The sequence below is a fragment of the Arvicola amphibius genome, chromosome 5 (genome assembly GCF_903992535.2).
Source record: "Arvicola amphibius chromosome 5, mArvAmp1.2, whole genome shotgun sequence".
Classification (NCBI taxonomy): domain Eukaryota; kingdom Metazoa; phylum Chordata; class Mammalia; order Rodentia; family Cricetidae; genus Arvicola; species Arvicola amphibius.
This window is the reverse complement of record NC_052051.1, coordinates 116630808-116653397: the sequence shown is the minus strand read 5'-3', so window position 1 is coordinate 116653397 and position 22590 is coordinate 116630808. Positions and strand designations below refer to the sequence as shown.

General features: G+C 43.7%; 1 long non-coding RNA gene across 1 annotated transcript; it reads right to left on the bottom strand.

Moving 5' to 3' along the window:
* Positions 1-3964: 3964 nt before the first annotated feature.
* Positions 3965-9721, bottom strand: LOC119814719. The gene is made up of 3 exons (XR_005285455.1): positions 9671-9721; positions 5946-6346; positions 3965-4565 (listed from the first exon to the last, which is right to left on the bottom strand). It is a non-coding gene; the product is annotated as an uncharacterized LOC119814719 (long non-coding RNA).
* Positions 9722-22590: the final 12869 nt, after the last annotated feature.

Genomic DNA, 22590 nt, shown 5'->3' with positions numbered 1-22590 from the left:
AGAGCTTATTTGAAGTTTGCCTTTCCTGCCCTCTGTCTCCTTGGAGCCACCCCACAAGTATTACTATACCCCAAGCCAAGGGCCTCCTTCTAAATACCCTCCGTTAGTTCCTAGGAGTATTAGTTAAGAAATCTGCAAAACTATTGAAATTTGACCCTCTTCTCAACCAGAGGCCTTTAGCCTGTCAGTTGCACGTGCCGGTAGGATATGCTGGGTTCAGATGAGGAGGTAGAAGAGACACAAATTTAGCTACACATTTAATCCTGGGGCTGTAGCTCAGTTCTAGAATGTTCGACTGCAGAGGTCCTCAGTCACAACACTGAAAGTGTATTTATACAAGTCAATGTTGGCAGTAAGCTCATATCATTAAGATAACTTTAAAAATGGAGTGTATTAGTTCCCTTAACGCTACGCTATATGGATGAAGATGCGCATGCGTGAGCAGCTGCTGGGTATGCGCAGGTGCAGTCACTCGCTCCTTGATACTGCCTTCTCTGCCGGCTACATCTACAGCTGTCACTCATAGTAGCAAAGTGACTGCAATTTCATGTCAGTCCAGTACACATCAAGAAGGAGATTTCCTCTCTCCACACCGCTAAACCATAGCTCTGGTTTTCCCTCCAAGCAAATGTAAGTCAGGGCCCTCCCGTAAGGTACGGCTCCCTTTGCTCAAGTCAGCGATAAGCTACTGTCTAAATTCAGAAGGAGGTCACCCTGAGCCTTACGACGTGGTTTCTGGTCATGGGGCTGTGTGGAATGGAGACCTGGGAGGATGGAAGCCACATCCAACCCAGAGGAGTGGGGAAAGGGGAGGCTCTGCCCAGGACTGAGCTCCATTGTCTGCAGAGTATGTCATCTGCTAGTGTGGCAGTACAGAAGTGTCCGCAGTCAGGGCACAAGCAGAAAAGATACGCGAAAGTCTATCTATGCAGTATGACTCAAAGGCTGAGAATCTCTGCCCTCAACCACCAGCAGGAAGATGGGTAAGGTGCATTATTTATATCTCTTGCTCCGAGACCTGCTGGGTGTGAGGTGGATTCACCCCAGTCTGCTTCGTCACCAGCTGTTTCGTCCGTAACATGCTTCAATTATTCCCCTCTTTACCCCCTTAGTTTCCCTGTCCTTGAGGTGTCTCAAAAAGAAAACAGAATAGTCTGGCACCCATTATCCACCCATTTTCTGGATAATGTAATTTCGGGGGAGTTATAAATGCCTATCATGTGATCAAGTAAAATAGCCTGGGTGAGTGAGTCAGAGAGAGATGCTTCCTGTGCAATCCCCCATCTGAGGGCTCTGACGTCATTTGCCTTGGCTCCGCATTGTGTGGAGCTTTGATATCATTCTACTTCACAAAAGTTAGTAATAAATTCTATTTCATAGAAAAGCATGATTTAGGGGCTAGCGAGATGGCTCAGCCCTTAAGAGCACTTGCTTGCTCTTGCAAGTTCTAAGCCTCCAGGTCTGATGGCTCCCAACCACCTGTAGCTCCAGCCCCCAGAGGGTATAAGAGCCTCTTCTGGCTTCTACAGTCACCTCCTCCCCACACATGGAACAAAAAATCACAAAAGTGTGTGCGCGCACACTAAATAAATAAACCTCCTTTTTAAAAATGTGTTGTTTAGACTGAACACACCCTCTTTGTTATGTGGAGAGAGTCCACTGGCTGGACGTGGTTGCAATATGTGTGTTTCTTGTTCTGTTCATGTAGATGTGCAGACAGAGAGCTGAGGTGCAGGTTTCCTTCCTAGGCTCCTGGGAACAAAACCTTGTGGAGTGGGGTTCTGGGAATAATCTGTAGCCATGGAGAAGGGGTTCTTCCTGTCAAAGAAAGCCGGTTTGAACAAGGCTAGTATGTTGTGTGTGAAAGACACACAGATCTGAAATTTAAAGAAAAAAATGGGTGTTCCACTGGAACACCTGAAAGACAGTCCTTCATAAATAATAATGATTTCACCTGTCTTTACACGCGGTAAAACCCCAGTGCAATCAGCTGGCCTGAGTTTTTCTCTACTCTCCCCGCCTACATGTCTCTGCTTTACTGGTGGGATTTCAGTTGTGTGCTTATTTTAAATAACCCAGCCCTGAATCCATAAGGATATTGGCTCTCTACATTTTCTTGGAGCTTCACTCTTCCAACACGCTGAGTGAACTTGTGCATGCGTGTGTGTGTGCTTGTGTATGTGCATGCACGTGTGTGTGTGTGTGTATGTGTGTGTGTGAATAAGAAGCCTGCGTGCATGAGAGCCTTATGTGCATGCATGTGTGCATGTGTGGAGATTAGAAGCCTTAGTATGAGCAATAGCTATAATGGGGTCAAGAAAGAATCTAGCCCTCTGCGTACTAAGTTCCAGTCAGTGCAGTGACCAAGGAGAGAAATGCCTTCTAGTTGAGCAGGAAATGACAGAGCTACTCACGAGTTCCCTTCCCATGCCCTCACTGATGGGTGGCACATTTAGTCCTGAGATTTCTACACTTGCACTGGCTTCAATTCCCCCAATTGTACTGAAAGTTATTCTGCAGAAATCATGACATCCCTCTGGCTCACACAATTAGAACTTTTCTCTTTTGCTAGCCCACTCCCTGTAGCCAGTGTGGTATGCTGTTTCCTCTCTTTATTAATAATGACAACATCTGAATGTCCCCCAGGACTGTCGCCGATTTCCCTGCTGTCCCTCCAAGTACTCAGAATCGAACTCAGAGCCTCCATCTCCTGCCCATTCCCAAGATCTTAAATCCACTCTGACCATGTTCCCCTCCCCCAACATCATCAAAAGGGCGCTCTCATCAAGTTCACCATTGAACCCCACATGATGGAGCCCAGTCACTATGTCTTGACTTCAACACCAGCTTACAGGACACTACTCTGTCCTGTGTTTAGTCCTTCTTTTTCTACAACGTTGGAGCACAAGGATACTGGTTTTATTTTCACTCTCTCCTATGGCTACTTCATTCATCCCGCAGCTTTAATCTCATATTGACAGCTCCAAGAAGCGGATCTCCAGTCCAGAGCTCTGCCTTGAACCCCAGACTCACAGACAATGGAAAGCCTACATCTCCACTTCAACGTGATATCAGGTAGAGATTGGTTTCACTCAGTAGGGCCAAAATGAATTCTTGCTTTTCCCACCACTAATTCTGTCTCTACCTAACCTGTTAAATTCTTGTACTTCCCTATTTCAGTTACGGGACCCCAAATGTCTCTTGTACTTGTTTCAAACAACTTATCAGCAAAAGCTGAGCGGGAGTGCATCCTCTCCAGTACCCTTTCCCTGGGTCAGACCTTGCCAGGATTGCTGGCCACTCTGTTTATACATGGATCTCAGCACAACAACCACACCAAAGTGCATAAACACCAGATTCTCAAACATCTGTGACCCAGGGTAAAAGCTGAGGTCCCATGTAACTCAACTCTCCCATCACTCACTTAATCCTCTCCCACCATGTTCCCCTTTAGTCCCACTGCAGGGCCCTGGTCCTCTTGCTCTCTCAATGACACTAGACACACTTCTACCTCAGAGACTTTGCAGTGGGTTCCTGATGCCTGGGAGACACCACAGACATCCACGGTTATTTGTCCTTACAGGGATTTGTTGCAGTATGTATTCCTTGATGAACCTTAACAGAGAATCCCACTTAAAATTAAAACCCACTTTGGAGGTTCTTTACTTCATGATGTTGTGTCAGGGCTTTTTATTTTATTTTATTTTATTTTATTTTAGGTTTTTCAAGACAGGGTTTCTCTGTGTAGCCTTTGCTGTCCTGTTACTTACTCTGTAGACCAGGCTGGCCTTGAACTCACAGAGATCCACCTGCCTTTGCCTCCTGAAGGATGGAACTAAAAACATGTGCCAGCCAGCTTTTATATTTTTAATCTTTTTTATTTTCATTTTTATATACATATGAATACATATTTGAATTCATGAATGTATATGATAATGTATATATATGTATATGCTGGCAGCCGAACTACACTGATGCCTGGAGGAGGTTGGGAGGAGATGCTCCTCCAGACAAAACCAGTACCTTTATTTCAATCTTATGCTACTCACAACAGAGAGAGCCATCCTGGACTAGCTACTGATCTGCAGAGATGAGGGTTGCAGAGATGAGAGTCTGTGTGTTGTTGACTAGGAATATGCAGAACTACCAGCTACCTAGCTAACCTTTATACATGCATACCTGCTCATGAAAGCCTCCAGGTAGCATGACATGAGTAGAAACATACATGTTTATCTTATGTGTGACCCCATGATGGGTTCATTAACATGTGTCATCTCATTTTAAACATATGTCTTCTCAGGGTCCTGGTCAGACACATGTTGCGAGCCCTTGATAATAAGGGGGAAAGATTAAGAATTACATAAAGAGCCAGGGCTGTAGCTCAGTTGTCAGAGTGTTTCCCCAGGACTCATGAAGCTCCTAGTTGACACTGGCACTGAAGAAACCAGGGTGGTACCATATGCTTGTCATCCCAGCATTTGACAGGTAGAGGCAGGAGGGTCCAAAGTTCAAGGTGATTCTTCAATACATAGGAAGTTTGAGGGCACCCTAGGATACTTGAGACCCTGGATAAGAAAAAAAATAGGTAATAATGATGGTAGAGAGAAATTGTGCCATATATTATAGATGTAACTTAATTTTATTTGAAAATAGTTTATATGGAAATGTGTGATTTTTATTATAAAATTTCAAAGGTATACAGCAGGACAAAAATGAATTTATCTACCATCTAAGCTTAATAAATATAAAAAGATTTTCATCCTTAATTCAGATCTTTGCAGAGTGAAGGGAACAACAATGTCCCACACCCCTGTGACCATACATCTCTTCTCTCCTCTGCTCTTTCCCATGGAAAGCACTACCCTGAAATTCTTTCTGTCTGGTTTCTACACTTCAGCCCTACGAGGAGCAGGCAGATAACATGCAGTTATGGTGTCATCTGAACCCTGTGTAGTACAGTACCCCTTTCATTCTGCAGTTTGTTCTTTCCATTCTGTTTCCCAGCATCCATTCACATTGCTTATGTGGATCTAACATCTCACTGGATAACCGAATGCATAAACCATGGCAAAATTGCAACTTATAGTGTTGACACACAGGTTTTTGTGCTAGAAACCCAGTGGCCAGCCAGGAAAACAGTGCTGAGAGCTGGGTCTTTGAAGAGGAGAGTAGGATGATGAAGGCTCTGCCTTGAGTGGATTGATGTCGCCACTACAGGGATAGGATCATTATTGTAACATTTGCTTTGCTAGAAAACCAATTCAGTTCCCTCTCTGTAAAAGGAGACTACTCATTCATTTCCTGGCTGCCCAGACTTGAATAATCAATCACACAGAAACTATATGAATTATAGCACTATTTGACCAATAGTTTAGGTGTCTTTCTAGCTATCTCTTATATCTTAAATTTACCTATTTCTATTAATCTGTATATCATCATGAGACTATGGTCTACTGGTAAGGTCCCAGCATCCTTCTCCTTTGGCAGCTATGTGACATCGGCCTGACTCTGCCTTCTTTCCTCCTGTATCTCTGCTTGGAATTCCTGCCTTGCTATAGTCTTCCCTGCCATAGGCCAAAGCAGCTACTCTATTAACCAATGGTAATAAAACATGAATATGTTTTATTGCATACAGAGGGGAATCCCACATCTCTTCTTTTCTGTCTAAATAAAAAGGAAGGTTTTAATTTTAACATAGTAAAATTACATTTAACAAAACAGATATCAAACAAGAATTACAGTTACAATATCTGTTTATGAGTAAAGTTTCATATCTAATTTATCTTTTATCATAACTAAGGAAAGCTATAACTATAACCATTTGTCTTGAACTCCACCAAAGACCCCAAAAGGATATAATATTACTTAAGTAAACAGGAAGTGAATTGTAAGCAACTTCCAAAATGCTAGAATTTACAGAGACATCTTGCTGCCTGGACACTCACCCAAAGTTCTTCTTTAACATTGGAGCATCCGTATTCAGCCTACAGGCCCATAGTATTCAGCAGACTTTTCAGTGAAGGAGGAAATTTGAAAGACTATTTCACCTTTATTGGCAGTTTGTCCGGCTCTTTCTTCTGGGTTCTGCAAAATGTCAGGCAGACTCTTTCATGAAGCAGGATCCCTGAAGAACTGTCTCACCTTCTTTTGGGAAATTCAGCAGTCATTTTCCTGTGGGTCCAGCATGTCCAGTTCATACAGCATACCATAAAGCAGTCCAGGCAAGAGCAGTTTCTTGCCCAAATGGCTAGACTTGTCACATTGAAAGTAGATTCCATAATAAGTGTCTTCAATGCCCATCAACCTCTCTGAAGTAATTGGTGCAGCCAGAAGCAGGCATGTCTCACTGTTGAGAAAAGTCTAAGTTCTTAAAATATTTTAAATGTCATATTCTGTAGGTCTTTGAAAGGTTTGCGGAATACCTATCCATCTGATATATATATATATATATATATATATATATATAATTAAAAGTTTGATTAATAAAGATGACTATCTATTAATCTGTATTCTTAATTATACATTGCATTTTTAAATAAGCTGTATAAATACAATACCTTAAACAAGAGTAGAAACATGTATATAACAAAATTGACCTTAAATTTGTATCAATAGACCAAGATCCATACCAATGCAAAGTATTCATCTCTATATCATATCCCTCTTTAAATGAAAATAAACATTTATAAACAATCATTCTGAGAATTTGGGCATAGTTTTCTCCAAACTGCTTCCTGCTGTTTGTTGGACAAAGTATTTTTAGGGTTCACAAAGACCTTTCGGGGGAGTCTTGTTCTATCAAACCATATTTTAGCCTGGAAGGAATCCACAGGTTCCTATGCTCTGTGGAGACAAAATCAGAACCTCTTTTCCAAAGCAACTTATACTTAAACCCAAATTTTGAAGTCAAGATACCTTTAAAATATATATGTTGGTTTAGCTTAGCAACCCCCAGAAGCAAATTTCTATCTGCAGTCAAGAAATTCAATGAAAGCACAATATACATAATCCAGACTCTCTTTACATGGCTTATATTTTATTACTCTATTGCTTTTAATATTTAATTATCTTTACTCTTTTAATCTATGACTTTCTGTACTCTTGTCTATACTCTTGTTTCAGGGGGCTGCTTGTAAGTTCCTGGCCGCTTAGCCCCAAAATAATCACATAGAAATTGTATTAATTAAATCGCTGCTTGGCCCATTATCTCTAGATTCTTATTGGCTAACTTTTACATATTAATTTAACTCATCTCGATTAATCTGTGCATCACCACCAGGTCATGGCCTACTAGCAAATTTCAGCATATCTGTCTCTGGCAGTGGCACCATGGCTTCTCTCTAAATCTTCCTCTTTTCTCCCAGCATTCTGTTTAGTTTTCCCCACCTAGATCTTTTCCCCTATAGCTCTACTATAGGCCCAAAGCAGTTTCTTTATTAACCAGTGATATTCACTGTATACAGAGGGGAATCCCCATTATACTCTTTTTCTTCTCTCCCAAGCCTACATACATTTTAATACACACTGTGACCCATTCAGAAGTTTATTTTTGTCTGAATCTGTCTTTATTGTCTATCTGTAATCATTTTCTGATCAGGAGCGCCTTTTTATTTAATACTAAGCAGGTGTGACTAAGACCAACTCCATAGTCCTGCCTGTTGGCTCCTCCCATCCAACATGGGGGAGGTATGTTCACCACCTCTGCTAGCCATGATCACTGCCCCAGTTCCAGGGACACAGTGGGTCTATGTCACCATTAAGCAATTAGTAGCACACTGCTCACAAACTCTATTTAAGTGCAGAACCTCCTAAAAGAGCCAGAGTTGGTACTGCCAACATGAACCAGGAAGCCATCATTAAAAAGAAGTCATGCAGTTTTTGCTGCTAATGCTGAGTCAAGAAGCCTTCCCTTAAAGGAGACATGCCTCTGCTCACTGCCAGTAAACAGAACCTATCTGAAAAAAAAATGTTGCTACCAAGAAGCCATGCTTAACTCTGTTCTTTTGCATCTAGCATCTAGAATTCCTTCCCAAGTACTCCCCAGGTTTATGTGGATGTAGTTGGCCCACACTGGTGTCATTTTGTAACTGGAGACTTTGATTTCCTGGCCGCCCAGATCTGAATAATCACACAGAGACTGTCCAAATTACAACACTGTTTGGCCAATAGCTTATGTGTCTTTCTAGCTAGCTCTTATATCTTAAACTAGTCTACTTCTATTAATCTGGGGTCTACTGGTAAGGTTCCGGTGTTCTTCTCCTTTGGCAGCTACATGACCTCTTCTTTCCTTCTTAGAATTCCTGCCTGTCTATATTCTGCCCTACCATAGGCCAAAGCAACTTCTTTATTAATCAATGGTAATAAAATATATTCATAGCATACAGAACAGAATCACACATCACTTCTCACCCTCTTGCCTGTCCAGTTCCTATCACTGAGTAAATAATGCAAGAAAAGATGCTTTGCAAAGGTGGGTGCATCATCTTGGGCTTCCAAGCCTTCAGAACTGTGAGAAATGTGTCTTTTATTCATATATTACTTAGTCTGAGGTATTGCTCTATAGCAGCTCAGAAAAACAATGACCACATGTTTTCAAGGTTTTTGGTGTTATAAGCACTAAAGTTCTCTTAAATATGTATCACTCTTTTAGTTATAGTTCCCTAACTCTCAATAACACCAGCCATCTTTCCATAACTTCACTGCCCTATGAAGTTTCCCTTTCCAGAAATTGAGTTTGTAATATGTCTACTTTTTAAAATGGTGTTCTGTCTTTTTCTAGTTCATTCGCAATGAATTGTTCCAGAAACAGGTTCTTTTCTTATTGTAACTGTTACAAATATCTTCTCTCAATGGATGGTTTACTGATTTGATTTCATTTAAGGTGGCTTTTTAAAAAAAATAGAGAAATGATATAGTCAGTTATATCTGTCTTCCTTCTTAATACTTCCTGAATCTTGAGAAATCTTCCCTTGCCTAAGATCACAAAAGAACACAGGAGCTGTGTTCATGGACATGTCTCCCTATTCTCTACTCTGGATTGAACCCCAGGTAGCTATTTGTACAGTGAATTTCTGCATGGGCTTTGCATTCAATAAATTTTTCAAAAATAAAAAAATAAATAGGAAAAACACTGGAAATGTACATTAAAACTGCTTTAATATTCTATCACACTCCAGTCAAAATACTGATCATAGAGAAAGAGAGGAATGGGACAGAATATTACAGTCCAGACATAATGAAAATTGATACTAGTTCCACAAAAAAGGATTTAGAAGATCTAACAAGGGAAATGGAGTATAGTTTGAGGAGCCTTCCATCCATTTTTGAAGTATAAGAATATGTAAAGAAACTCAATGAGGTGTCCCTCACTGTAGAATTTCAGACTTATATAGATTTTTAAGTATTAGTTTAGAGCAAGTAAGTAGGCATAGAAGGCATAGAAAGTTTACAACATTTAATATCAAGGTGAAATTTTTAAACTACTGTTTTGGAATAAAGATTTTAAAAGTGCTTATGTTAAGTTATAAAAAAAAATCTACCTCAAGACCCAGAAATACCACTCTCCGGCATATACCCAAAGGATGCACACTCATACCACAAAGACACTTGCTCAACTGTGTTCATAGCAGCATTGTTCATAATAGCCAAAACAAATTTAGTTGGTACTCACTCATAAGTGGATATCAGACATAAAGCAAAGGATAATAAGCCTACAGTCCACAATCCCAGAGAAGCTGGAACCCTCATCCAGAAACAGATGGACGCAGATGCAGAGATCCACAGCTAACCACTGGGCCAAGCTCCTGGAGTGAAGTGAGGAGTGAAGAGAGGGAGGAGAGATAATAAGAACAAAGGGGTCAAGACCATGATAGCTTACCTGAGCTAGTGGGAGCTCACTGACAAGGGGGAACCAGAAAAGAGATCTTTTAGGAGGGGATAGAGAGGGTAAAGAATTTTATCAATAGAACAGCAGATATGGAGACCACTGAGCTGGAAGCGAGGCCCCTGGGGGATGGGATAAATGAGAACCAAGCATAATAATACATGTAGGAAGATGCCATGATGAAACACACCACTTTGCATGCTAATTTTAGAAACTAATTTTAACAGGACACGAGGAATTGTTAATGAGGCCTAACAATAAACAGGGAGTGATATTGTATATATGAGTGAAATATACTTTGATAAATTGCACTTACTCCTAAGAGAAAACCCAAGAATAAACAATGTGGCACACAGTTTCTGTTTGCTGCTGAAATGCCGCCACACAGAAGGATGAAGTGTCCTAACCTCTCACAAGGTCTCTCTCAGTTGCTGAGGGTAGAATGGCAGTTACAGAAGCTAGGAAGAGTGGGGATGGGAGGGAGTGGAGAGGTTGGCCAGTGGGTCCTGCGCTAGAGCAGACAGCAGCAAGAGCTCTGGTGTGCTCTGGGATGATGCTGATCAACGATATGTACTGCACATTCCCCAAGGCAGGAAGCCAGGAGCCTGATACCTTCATTATTGAGTATATGAGGAGGCAGATATGTTTATTCCTATTTAAACAATGCACAATACCTTTGTCTGTCATAGCATTACCTGGTACTCCTTCTTATGTACCATCTTTATTTTTTAAGGCTGATTTGAAATATTTATTTAAAAAGGAAATATTATCAGACAGCTGGAAGAGGGAAGCTCCCCCGCCTCGTGCTACATTGAAGGCACTAGGACTCTCGAGGGCAGGGCAGGAAGACAGGGAGAGCTGGCAGCCTGCTTAGTCTTATGGAGACTGAAAGAAAAGTATTGTTATTCTAGCCCTGTCTCAAGTTATAGACCCCTTGAGCTGCCTATAAAAGTTCTGGTTGGTGCTTCAGCATCTAGTGGGGCACTCTTCCTGTCAAGACTTCATTCTCAAAGTCAGTAGGGTCCCTGTCCTTACTGTCCCTCCCAGGAACAAGAGACTGCTTTTAGTGACCTCAACTCCCACCCTCTGGGTTTCGTCACACAGATTCACCATCCCCTGTGTGCTGTGATTACCATTAATGAATAAAGAAACTGTTTTGGGCCTATAACAAGTCAGAACTTAGGTAGGCAGGGAAAGCAAGGCTGAATGCTGGGAGAAAGAAGGGCGGAGTCAGAGAGATGCCATGGAGCTGCTGCCAGAGTCAGACATGCCAAAACTTTGCCAGTAAGCCATTGTCATGTGGCGATACACAGATTACTGGAGGTGGGTTAAATTAATATGTAAGAGTTAGCTAATAAGAAGCTAGAGCTAATGGGCCAAGCAGTGATTTAAATAATACGGTTTCTGTGTGATTATTTCGGGGCTAAGTGGCCGGGAACCCACAAGCGGCCTGCTGCTACACATGTGGGCGAAATGAAGACACATGCCTTTTCTGTCAGCCTTCCCACTCTCTCAGCTCCTCATCTGAGAACTGAGTTCCTTTTATACCATGAAGGAAAGGAACTTATTCTTCATTGTAAAGACTAGATAGCCCAGATTCTCTGGAGTGTTTTATTTTGAAAGACATTTATCCTTGGGGATAGGCTCCTATCTCTAGCAAAAGGACAAGAAGAAAGGAATGAAATATCTCTTTATTAACTCAGCTTTGCCCTAAGCTCTTTCACTCCGCCCCTCATCTTTACCTCCCTTTTTTTCTTTACTTTTTCTTTCTCAGCTGCTCCTACAGTCCCCCTCTGCAATGCCTCCGTGAGGGTTCCTGGGCTATGCTTCACTTCATTTTTCTATTTAATTTGCTCAAGTTTCAAATGAGCTGGCTTCTCAGCTTGCGTGCGTGATAACATGTTTCCAGGCCCGCTGCCACCGGCCATCACCCAGCTTTCTGGACTAAAGGCTTGTTTCTTCAAGAATGTGCAGAACTATTCCGAGTACAGACAAGGAATCCCGAATCTCCTAAGAAAGGCATGCAGAGAGCTTTCTCATAGCTGCTCAGCGCAGGACTCCAGTGCAGCGTTTCCGTTAAGCGGTGGGAATAGTAAAACTAAACACTCAGCCAAAGTTCGCCCAACTCCACCCTGGAGTATGCATTGGCATAACTTCCACTGTGGGTCAATCTGTGGAAGCTTCCCCAGGAAGTCTTTGTTTCACGGGAAGTGAACTGTATTAAAAGAACTCACTGATTTCCCGCCAGATTGCAAAAGGCCTCCCAAAAAGCAAACGGGTATCACTGAGGAGAAAGCAAGTCTGCCCTCAGAGAAACAGGTACCATGCCTCTCACCAGCTCCTTTCAAGTACAGAGGAAATAGGCTTGCTAATCACAAGGTCCTGGCAGGCAGACTGTAACGAAGAAGAAATGGTTTCCAGAGTGACCAGAACCTGTGTGTGAGAGGTTGAAGCTTATAGACTGGCAGCCCCAGCACTGCAGAGAAGGGTGCTGTGGGCACCTGAAGGGGCCAGAACTATCTACAGGACACGGGGTCAGAGGGTGCTGAGAAGACAGGAAGCTGGCACTAAACATTGCCGCTCCCTTCTCTTCCCACCTCTCATCCCCTCCTACTGACGGAACCCAGACAGCAAGCAGGGCTAGGAAGCCAGAGAACCAGAAGGACAGCCAGGAGATGGAAAATAACTCCCACTGGGTTGATAGGGAGCAGGTTTGGAATCTGCTTCGGACTGTTTTCAAGGATGGTCTCAGCTCATCCGAAGGACTGTGGGTGTGTCGGCAGGCAGGGAGTGGCGCGTGGGGTTTGATGGACTAGGAAAAGAAATCTGGCTCTCAGCAGGATCTGGACCTGCTATGACACACAGCTGGTATCAGGAATGAGAATGCTCTGGCCTCGTGGATGAGTAGACATCAAATATCTGTGCTGGAGGGAACTACCCCAGCTGTGGAGAGACAGGAAGAACGAGCCTCACAGTGGCTTTCTCCCTGTCTTGTCTGTTTCTCCCTCCTCCATTGCCCCTTCTTTTCTTCCACAACAAGATGGGATTTATTAGATGAAGTGCAGCTGTGAACAGAACCCTGCCCTCCTGCAGCTTCTTTAGGGTTCTAAGGAGCAAAACACAACATCCAAAATGGTTTGTTGTAAGAAGGGAGCACAAGCCATGAAGAAACCCAAAGCCAGATAATGGGTTGGAGAGTAAAGAAAGCGGGGAGTGGACTCGTCCTTTAGCCAGAGACATGGAAAACCTCTCTGACTGGGCCTGTTTGGTTTCAATATGCAATGTCATATTCAAACACAGATTCATGTGGGGAGGTCTGGGGACTTTGGGAGGGGGAGCTTGCTGGAAGGAATAGGTCTCTGAGTTGGTCCTTGGATGGATCTTGTCTCTTTCTTATCCATACCTGTCTTCCTATCTACCAAGAAGTGAAGAACAGCCTTTGTGCCATGCCGCCACCTCCTGATGCTCTGCCTAAGCACACAGGCTGAGCAACCATGGGCAGAACCTCTGAAACAATGAGTCAAAATGAATTCTTCTCCCTCCAAGTTAACATGTCACTAAAGGGTGGCAGGGGTGGGGGATGAGAAAAGCAATTAACACAGGCAGCATGTGACTTGGAAGTGAAGAGCTAGTGGCATAGTGCCTATTAATGGTTGCCATTCTCAGTGGGTTGCCTGGATATCCAGGAAAAGAACCCCCCCGCCCCAGAGAAACAGGAAGTGAAGAGCCCAGAAGAGGAACCTACAGAACGCAGAGTGCACAGCAGAGGGCTAGGGTGCTGGGAGATGAGGTCGTCAGCCAGCCGTGGGTCAGACAAGGAGACTTGTGAGTTTGGGGAGACTTTGTGCCATGTTCTCGGGGTGATAGGAAGCCTTTGGAGGCTGGCAAGCAGGCCAGAGTCTGATGCAACTTCAATTTTCACAAGATCCTTTTGGCTCAGCGAAAGAGCAAACTGAAGGGGAGTGTATTAGTCAAGCTTTTCCTTGTCAGGGCCTAAAACCAAGGTGAAAACTCAAGGAAAGAAGGAACTTATTTGGGTTCACAGTTTCAAAGGTGTCTATCAGTCACGGCAGAGAACACATGACAAAATAGAGCAGCTCCCATCACAGTGGCCAGGAAATGGAGAAGGAAGGGCAATATAGGGAAAGGTCTGAGTTGGAGCAAGACATGTCCCCAGCTAGACCCCACTCCCTACTTTTCACCCCCCCCCCAATGTCATTACACAATGCGTCTTTTGTGAGACTGATCCATTCATTTTATTGGAGCCTCCAGGATCTAATTATTTCTAGAAATACTGACACAGGCACCCCCAGAGTTGCACTTTGCTGACTTCAGAAGTGGTTCGTAGGCTCGTCGAATTGGCTAGATTAACCAGCACAGTGAGTAATGGCAGTGGCAGGGAGAATGGTGAGAAGGTCTTGGAACCGTGAGGAGGGAAGAGGGGATAGCCAGGGTCCAGTGATGGCTGTCAGGAGAAGTGCTTGGATTCTGGACTTGAGCGCAGAGGCAGGGATGACTTGTGGGTGAGACAGGAGCAGGGAGAAGGTGCCCAAGAGGGTGCCAAGCCAAGCCTTTTGGCTCGAGTATTATGAAAGACAAAGCTGGCACCCCTGGGCCTAAAAGGAGAGCTTAGTGGAATAAGGAATAGACAGGTGTTAGATGATGGGATGATGAGCTTGTAGGGTTTTCAAGGCTCATTGAAGGCCTGCATAAAATACAAGTATGTGCGTTGTCTGTGTGTATGGGTTGTGTGTCGCATATGCGTATGTGTGTGTGTGTGTGTGCATGTTTGTGTCTCTGTGCACATGAAGTTCATGAGAAGTGTGAAGATTTTGAAGTCCAAGTATAGAGGTGGGATTTAGAGTCATGAAAGGATACAATCATGTAGGAAAAAAAAGTACAATAAAATAAAAAGACAAAAATGGAACTTAGTACTGTTCCTTAGAACAAACTAATGATATTGTCAATATTGGTTAATTTTATTATTTGTTCAATTTTATTTTTAGTTAGAGTCAAACTTATGATCGCCCTGACTCAGCCTGCAAGCATGTGCCAGCATATTTGTGCCCATTGTCATAGCTGGCGTTTTTCAGTACTGCCTGCCAGGGCTAAGCACTTGGCATTCCTTGTTAAACTCTGGAAGAGGATTAGTCCTTTCCCAGTTCTGCACCTAGGAAAACTGAAGTCAGAGGAATTATCCTTTCTCCTCCAGCCATACAGCTAGTGGGAGGCAAAGCTGGAGGAAATGGGGGTGGGGGATTGATCCTATCAGAAGTGGAAGGCCTAGGCCCTCAGGCGCTATGGCAGATTGGGCTAACCTGTTCCCCAAGCCACACTGCTTCTGCCGATGGAGCACTTCCGTTGCTGGGCAGAGGTCTCTCAGAATCACATGGGAACACAGTTTCCAGGTATTAAGCACCGAACCAGTTGCCAAATTGATCTCATCCCTTCCTCTAACACTGAGGTACTCAGCCTTATTCAACAGCCAGGATTCTATTTCTCCTTTGTAAGCGTGTATTATTCAGCACAGGACAGGAGCTCTCTTCTATGTTAGTAGGCTGCCTGGCTGAAAGGCCACTGTAGCTTAAGGAGATTGTTTTAGTGTGGCAGAGCACGGTAAGTGCGGCCGTTTCCTTTTGGCAGACTTTGAAAACTAAGTTACTTTTTGGAAGACACCCAAGACAGACAACTACCCAGTTATATCTGTGACATGTTGAATTGTGTGTGGGGGAGGGATTAATTAACAACTAAGAAGGTGAACTTGAAAGGTAACCCTTTCTGTCCACTCTGGAGGTCATGCTCAGAGCCAGCATCTCCAGCAACATGGTTGTCTCTTCTCCTGAAAGAGCAGCAGTTTGCTGGGTCTGTGCCTAATTGGGCAACACACAGAGCGTGGCTTTGGTTTTCTACCACTAGCCTTCAGAGATGCGGCAGAACCGTGGACTGAGCCTTCTAAAGAGCTATCCAGATAAACAGGCTGACAGTTCTCAGTTATAAATAAACTGCCATCAGCTGTCTAAAAGAGGTAAAAGGATAGCAATGTACCAAAATGCGAAGGGACACACACCTCAGAAGGCCCAGCTAGCCAAGACCGGTTACATAATCTGTAACTTCACATATTTTTTTTTTAAGTTAATAGAGTGTAATGTATGAAAAACTTCAGTCTACAGTCAGATTGGTCTGAGTCCAAATCCTACTTCAGATGCTCTTTCTGAGGATTTTGGGCAAGATCCTTACCGCTCCATCATCCACATTTATAAAATGGTTCCCAGTTCACAAGGCTTCTATAAGGATAGAAATAGAACATGGAATCAAGATAGGAGCTGGGATGCCATGGTACCTGATACATGATGGCTCTCGTGCCAATAATGATATCCATGGTAACAAGCACGGAGATGATGCTAGTGATGCCGCTGCATCTGGGGACCCATGCTGAGCCCAGAACTCTGGGAGACATCAACTATAAGTCTGAGAGAAAGAGTTGCTGTTTCACAGAAGAAAGTTTGGCAAGCAGAAACTAAAGTGTTTGCATAACAACTCAACTGTTGTTATATTAACAATGATAGTGTTTATTTCTCAGTGTTTGCCATGTGCCAGGAATAGTCACGATAGTTTACATGTATTTCATTTAATCCTCACAATATTTCTTTGAAGAAAAGAGTAGAATTAGCTCCGTGTCAGATTAGAAACTTGAGGCTCAGAAAATTTTAAGCATCCCATGCGAGGTCATCCAGCTAGAAAAACAAATGCAGGGATCTGAACCCAAAGCCCTCCCACTGGGAGCCTAAGCTCCTCTTCGGTCACCTTACTTCACTGGGCTCCCGCAAGAGGGACAGTAAGCAGCTATTCCAATAGAGAGCCTGTCAGGGCGTTTCGAGACGAGTGGCTTCATAGGGCTGAGGCATACAGTTCTTGTAACAAATTCCCACCAATCCCTCAGAGCAGATTTGAGGTGTATGTGAGGGCATGAGCCGGACAAGAAAAACAAGCAAATCAGACAGTTGGTTCTTCTCCCATCACCTTTCTACGTTTGCGATTAGGAGGTTTGACTATAACATCCAGACGGCTAGGTAGAGACTCCAGTAGGGGAGTGCTCGCCTAACATTTGTAAGCTTCATGATTCAATCATCAGAACCACCAACCAATCCAGACTCCCTACTTTCTGAACAACTTGATGATCTATGGACCCTGGACTGTGTGCCAGCTGATTGCAGTGGGCTGGGATGGCTGCTGTTCCTAGCTCCGGTGTGATCTCTTACGTTTTTGCAGTTTTTCTAACTTTCCGTTTCTTTTCCTGTAAGGCATTTTGTTTGACTGATGATAGATACATGAGAATGACCTTCTGCTAAGGCTCACGTACGGGGCATGGGCACAGTTCAGATTGTAATTCGAAAAGCAGAAGATGTTGCCTAGCAAACCCCACAGCAAAGGAAGCAGTACCCAGCCCTCTTATGGGCTGGGCATTCTTCATCAGGGAGATCACTCTGAACCTGTTTCACCAGGAATCTGCTCTTTTCATGATCTACCTCAGCCTCTACCACCAACCGTGACCTCCACCACCAACCACAGACCGCACTCTCAGCCACAACCTCTGCCATCAACACAGCCGTTATCACCACCATCGGTCGTGGCCTCCGCTATCAGCCATGGCTTCTGCCACCAGCCATAGCCTCCTCTATCACCCGTCCTGGACTACATACCCAACCACGGCCTCCGCCATCAACTACAGCCTCACCCCCAGCCACAGCCTTGAACAGCTACCACTTCCATCATCAAACGTGGCCTTCATTAGCAACCATAACCATTACCACCATCAAGCATGGTCTCTACATCAGCCATGGGATCCTGCCCAAGCACCTGTTCTCCTTTCTGCCATACTCACTTGCCGTTGATCTTTAGTTCCATCCTTTTCTCCTTCCCAACACTGTTCTCACCACTTTTACTCTTTTGCCATTTTACTGTGGACTTTCTAAAGGTGTCTAGGACACTTAGTTTTTGTCCCCACTCTGAAATGTCTTTCAACTTTCCACATGCAGTTCCCACGTTAATGGGGGTTAACCAGCAAAATCAACAGGAGTCATCCCTTAAGCCTCTTGTTGAGAAGGCTAGGGCTGGATGAGTGGGCACAAAATGGAGAGAGGAAAGCATCTTGTCTACGTCGTTTATCACAATCTTCATGGCACATTCACACCAGCCTTATTGCGTCCTTGTAACAACTCAGCGAAGTGGGCAGAAGAGAGGTAATACATCCGTCTTCAGAAGGGACTTCTGCTCAGAAGTGAAGGGTCTTTTCAAAGCTTAACAGTCAGTGGGCAAGAGAATGTGGATTTGTACCCAGCCTGTTCCAAGATGAATCAGCGAATCTCAGTGTTGGTCCAGGACAGCTTTCCTGCAAGCCCTAATGGTTTATGTCTTTGTCATGGAATTGAGCTCCAAGCTCAAAGGGAATCCTGGGTTCCAAGGACCTCTCATTAGACTGTCTCTCCTCACTGCTTTCCTTTCCTTTCTTCCACAAACAGCTATTAAGTCAACACTAGGCTAACCTGGCCAATGTCTGTTGAGAAGGACAAAGGAAGGTGACTCAGCACTATGATGTCACCTTATATTGGTATGCAACCTGATTTTCAGTGCCCCTTTGCAGCAGTCCTGTGCGTTGAATGTGTACCATTTTGCAGGTAGAAACGAGTCTCTGAACAGTGAAATGGCACACAGCTAGGAAATAGTGAAGCTAAGACTTAAAGTTAGGTCTTAACACCTTGGGTGGAATGTTCTTTTCGCCTCTGCTACCACTAGCTCCTGACAGTGTCTGAGACATAGCAAATGTTCAATGAAAGCTTACTAGATATAAATGAGCACCATGCCCGCTTTCTGAATGACTAAAAGCATCAATCAGCATTTCTCCATCGCAGTCAGAAACCAGGCTCCTTGGGAGCTGCTCAGTAAAGTCCAGTGCCGCCTGGGATTAATCACCATTATTTTCACCGAAGGCAACGCAGGACAAGCGCCACTGCTGAGGCCGATGACTGTGAAGCTTTTGTCCTTAGCCTTGTTGACATCGCTCTTTGCCTAAGGAAAATCTGTTAGGAGGAAAACGCTTTTCCCCATTGACTTCAAACTAAATTCCAAGCCTGAAGTCCTGCATCCGACAGCAGATAGCAAACTGTACAGTCTTCTCTGGGCCATTTTCTCCTGGTGAGATTACGGTTCTACCAGCGAGCTCCTTTGCAGTTTTTCTTCTGTTTTGTAATTTGTTAGATCATGAGGGTATGATCCATGGGAAGAGGTCTCGTAGGAAAACGTTGGCCTGTGTGGTTTAATATCAACATAGAAAGAGGTATGAGTGTGGCCAAGGCAAGCCTAGTCTGAACCAGCCCTGGGCTGCCTGGCTGCCCACATCTCTCACCTGGAGCAGTCCAGCTGCCGGATACTGCTCTAATCTGCTTCATCTTCTTTGCACAGGGCCAAGTCAGAGTCAGGCTTGCTCTGGAAAGGGCCAGGTGGATACTGGCAAGGAGCAGAGGGCTGTGAAGGTCACTGGGTTCCTCTCCACTCTTGGCATTTATGTCCTTTCCTGGGTTCAGCCATGTTTTCACCCCTTCTAGGACCCATAGGCACACGAACATCATCAGAAATGCTGGTAGGAGTAAGAGACAGAAAAGGATGGACCCCAACGCTCACGATATGGGACTTAGGAGAATGAAACTTCCACTGTGTGTGTGTCTATCTGTGTGGGGTGTGTGTGTGTGTGTGTGTGTGTGTGTGTGTGGTACATATGTGTGTCATTTTATGCCCTGGCCCATTGTTTCTCTCTCTCTCTCTCTCTCTCTCTCTCTCTCTCTCTCTCTCTCTCTCTCTCTCTCTCTCTCTCTCTCTCTCTCTCTCCTGTGCATGTTTGGAGCCAGAGGTTAACCTCAGGTCTTGTTCCTCAGCCATTCACCTTTGTTTTTTTTAAGACAGGATCTCTCACTGGGACCCAGGCATCACTGGGTAGGCTAACTCCAAGTATCTCACTCTCTCGGCCTCCCTAGTACTGGGATTAAGATGCCTGCCGCCTGTGCTCAGCTTTGTATGTGGGTTTCTGAGTTTGAACTCAGATTCTCGTGCCTATAAGCCCTTGACTGGCTGAGTCCCTTTTCCACCCCCTTCTTTCCCACCCCTGTCTCTTCATTTGTTGTCCATGAGCAGCACTTAGAATTCCGTCAGAAGCGCAGATTCCCAGCCCTGACCCTGGCTGTCTGTGAGGCCCCACTCCGAAGGAATGTCTGGTACACATGAGTCTGAGCGGCGCTGGTTTCAATGTTGTCTTCTTACTGACTTCCGTCCTCCTGACTCTGTCTCCAATCACAGTACAGGTGGACAAAGATCGAATGATCACACAAATAAACAAAGTCCTTAAGTTATAACATATAAAGCCAGTTATGGTGGCCTACATCTGCCATTCCAGCCCCTGAGAGACAGAAACATGGGGATCATGATTCCAAGGCCAGCCTGGGCTACATGAGATCATGTCTCAGATAAGAAGAAATAAAATTAAATAACATGTATTAGAACATAGTACACTGTCATAAGAAATTACATCCTCTGAGAATTCAGCTTTAAAGAGGCTGTAAGTTGTCTTCAAGGAAACGTGGACATTGATGTCAGATGTGCTGAGCTCAGGTTAGCAGCTCTTCAGGTCCAAGCCCTCCTAGCTGCAGGATCTTAGACAAGGCAGGCATAACTTTGGACACCGTGAAGCGTGGGTGGAAAGATCAATGTTACAGGCGTTGTCATGAAGATGAGGTGAGACAGTTAGCATGTGTGAGGTAGTCTGAGACACCCAGGAAACATCTGCGACCTACTCTCCACCCCATCTACAATAAATCACAACAAAAATGCCCACCCTGCACCTCACTCTTCCTCTTCTCCTTCCCCAAAGCTTTCTCAAAGGGGAGACCTCGAGATGGGTCAAAGGCCAAGTTTTCTCTCCACCTGCTGTCTAAGCAAGATGACCAGCCTCTGACCCCAGGGTTAGAGTGTGCTCAATATAGGAATCCTTGATGAGGAAATATAATAGGTATAATAGAATATAAATACCTCAGCCCTGCCATGGTATCTAATGCTATCCTCAGTGTTGCCGGAAGAGGGTGAAGGTGAATAGGAAGTTCAGAGAAGGAGACTGCGCATTTAAGTTTGTCAGCATTCGCTCAAAACTAAATGAGTCGACAGAAAGTAACACATACTTTATGAATGAAATCCAGTAATTCTGGTCTCTGAGGAGGAGCAAAAGAATTTAAAAGATTTTTGACACTCTAGACTAAGGCTTCTAAATTTTTCTTCAGTCACTGCATCTTTTTGCCTGAGAAATTTTAACATAAACTCGGGTTTATAAAAAAGGGATACAAGTCAAACATTCACTGGTAGCAAAAAATTAAGACATTTATCTTAAGACAGTTATTTGTTAAGAAAGAAAATTTGTGTTCTAATGAGATAAGACATTTTATCTATTTTAAGTAAAGGATTAAATCTGGGATGAATATTTAACACAGGCATCGTCTACGTTTCTCAGAGTTTATCTGCATTTTGACTTTATATTCACCAACTCACCACTTCTTCATAGGAACATGCAGTACAAAATGGCAGAAGAATGTTGGAGGCTATTTCAGAAATTGTTGGGAGGTCTATCTTAATGCCAAGTCAAAAGTCATATAGTTATTCATTATGGTATTCAGCCGGCAACTTAAGCATTATGTTGGCGCATTTGTGAAAAAGGAGATGCAGATACAGACAGACAGATGGACAGGAAGCCAGAAGCTGACACTGATTGTCTTTCTCTGTGGTAGCATCTCTCCTTGTACCTGCAGCTCACCATCTCAGACTGCCTGGCCAAAGAGCACCAGGATCCACACATCTCTGCCCACAGCACTAGGGCTACAGATTTGCGTTACAATACCCAGCTTTACATAGGGGCTGGAGGTGCAAGCCCAGGCCCTCATGCTTACAGAGCCGGACCTTGCCCCCCTGATTCGCAAACCCAGCACTTCAAGGAGCATTTTTAACACAATACAATCCTATACTAATATGTTAATTGGATATTTACAAGCTGAAGAATAGTAGTAGGAAAATATCAAAAGTCTTTTTTCCATAATTAAACTATTGTTTCTACAAAAACAGAGAGCCTAGTATGTACAATAAAAATACTACAATTCCTAACATATGATAGTCTAACATTTTATCTAAGGCATTTCAGGCAGTATGGTGACACACGTAGAGTATAGGGTTCATGGTCTGTGTTCAGAGTCTAAGCTGCAGTGACATCACAGGGTACACTGCCGGGAACACCGCAGACTTACTCCACATTTGACTCTGAAAAATGTTTTATCTTTGTTAGCTTCCCTTTTAGCAATTCTCACATTAATTTAAGAAATTGAACTCTAGAAAAAGCTATCTCTTAAAATGTACTATTCCAGTCTATGGCAGGAATTTAAGATTTTTTTTGACTTTCTAAAAGGCCCTATTCCAGGTTAGTAAATGGTTTATTTGCATACTGAGAGGAAATTGCTGCTTTCTTCTCTCTCAAGGTGAAGATGATGTTCTGAGGCAAAAAAAAAAAAAAAAAAAAAAAAAAGACCTGCTGAAAACATGGAGACCTTGATCTCTGCTCAGAACCATTACTGTGGGACAATGGTCTTGTACCCTCTAAAGATTTGTCACTTATATTGGTTTAA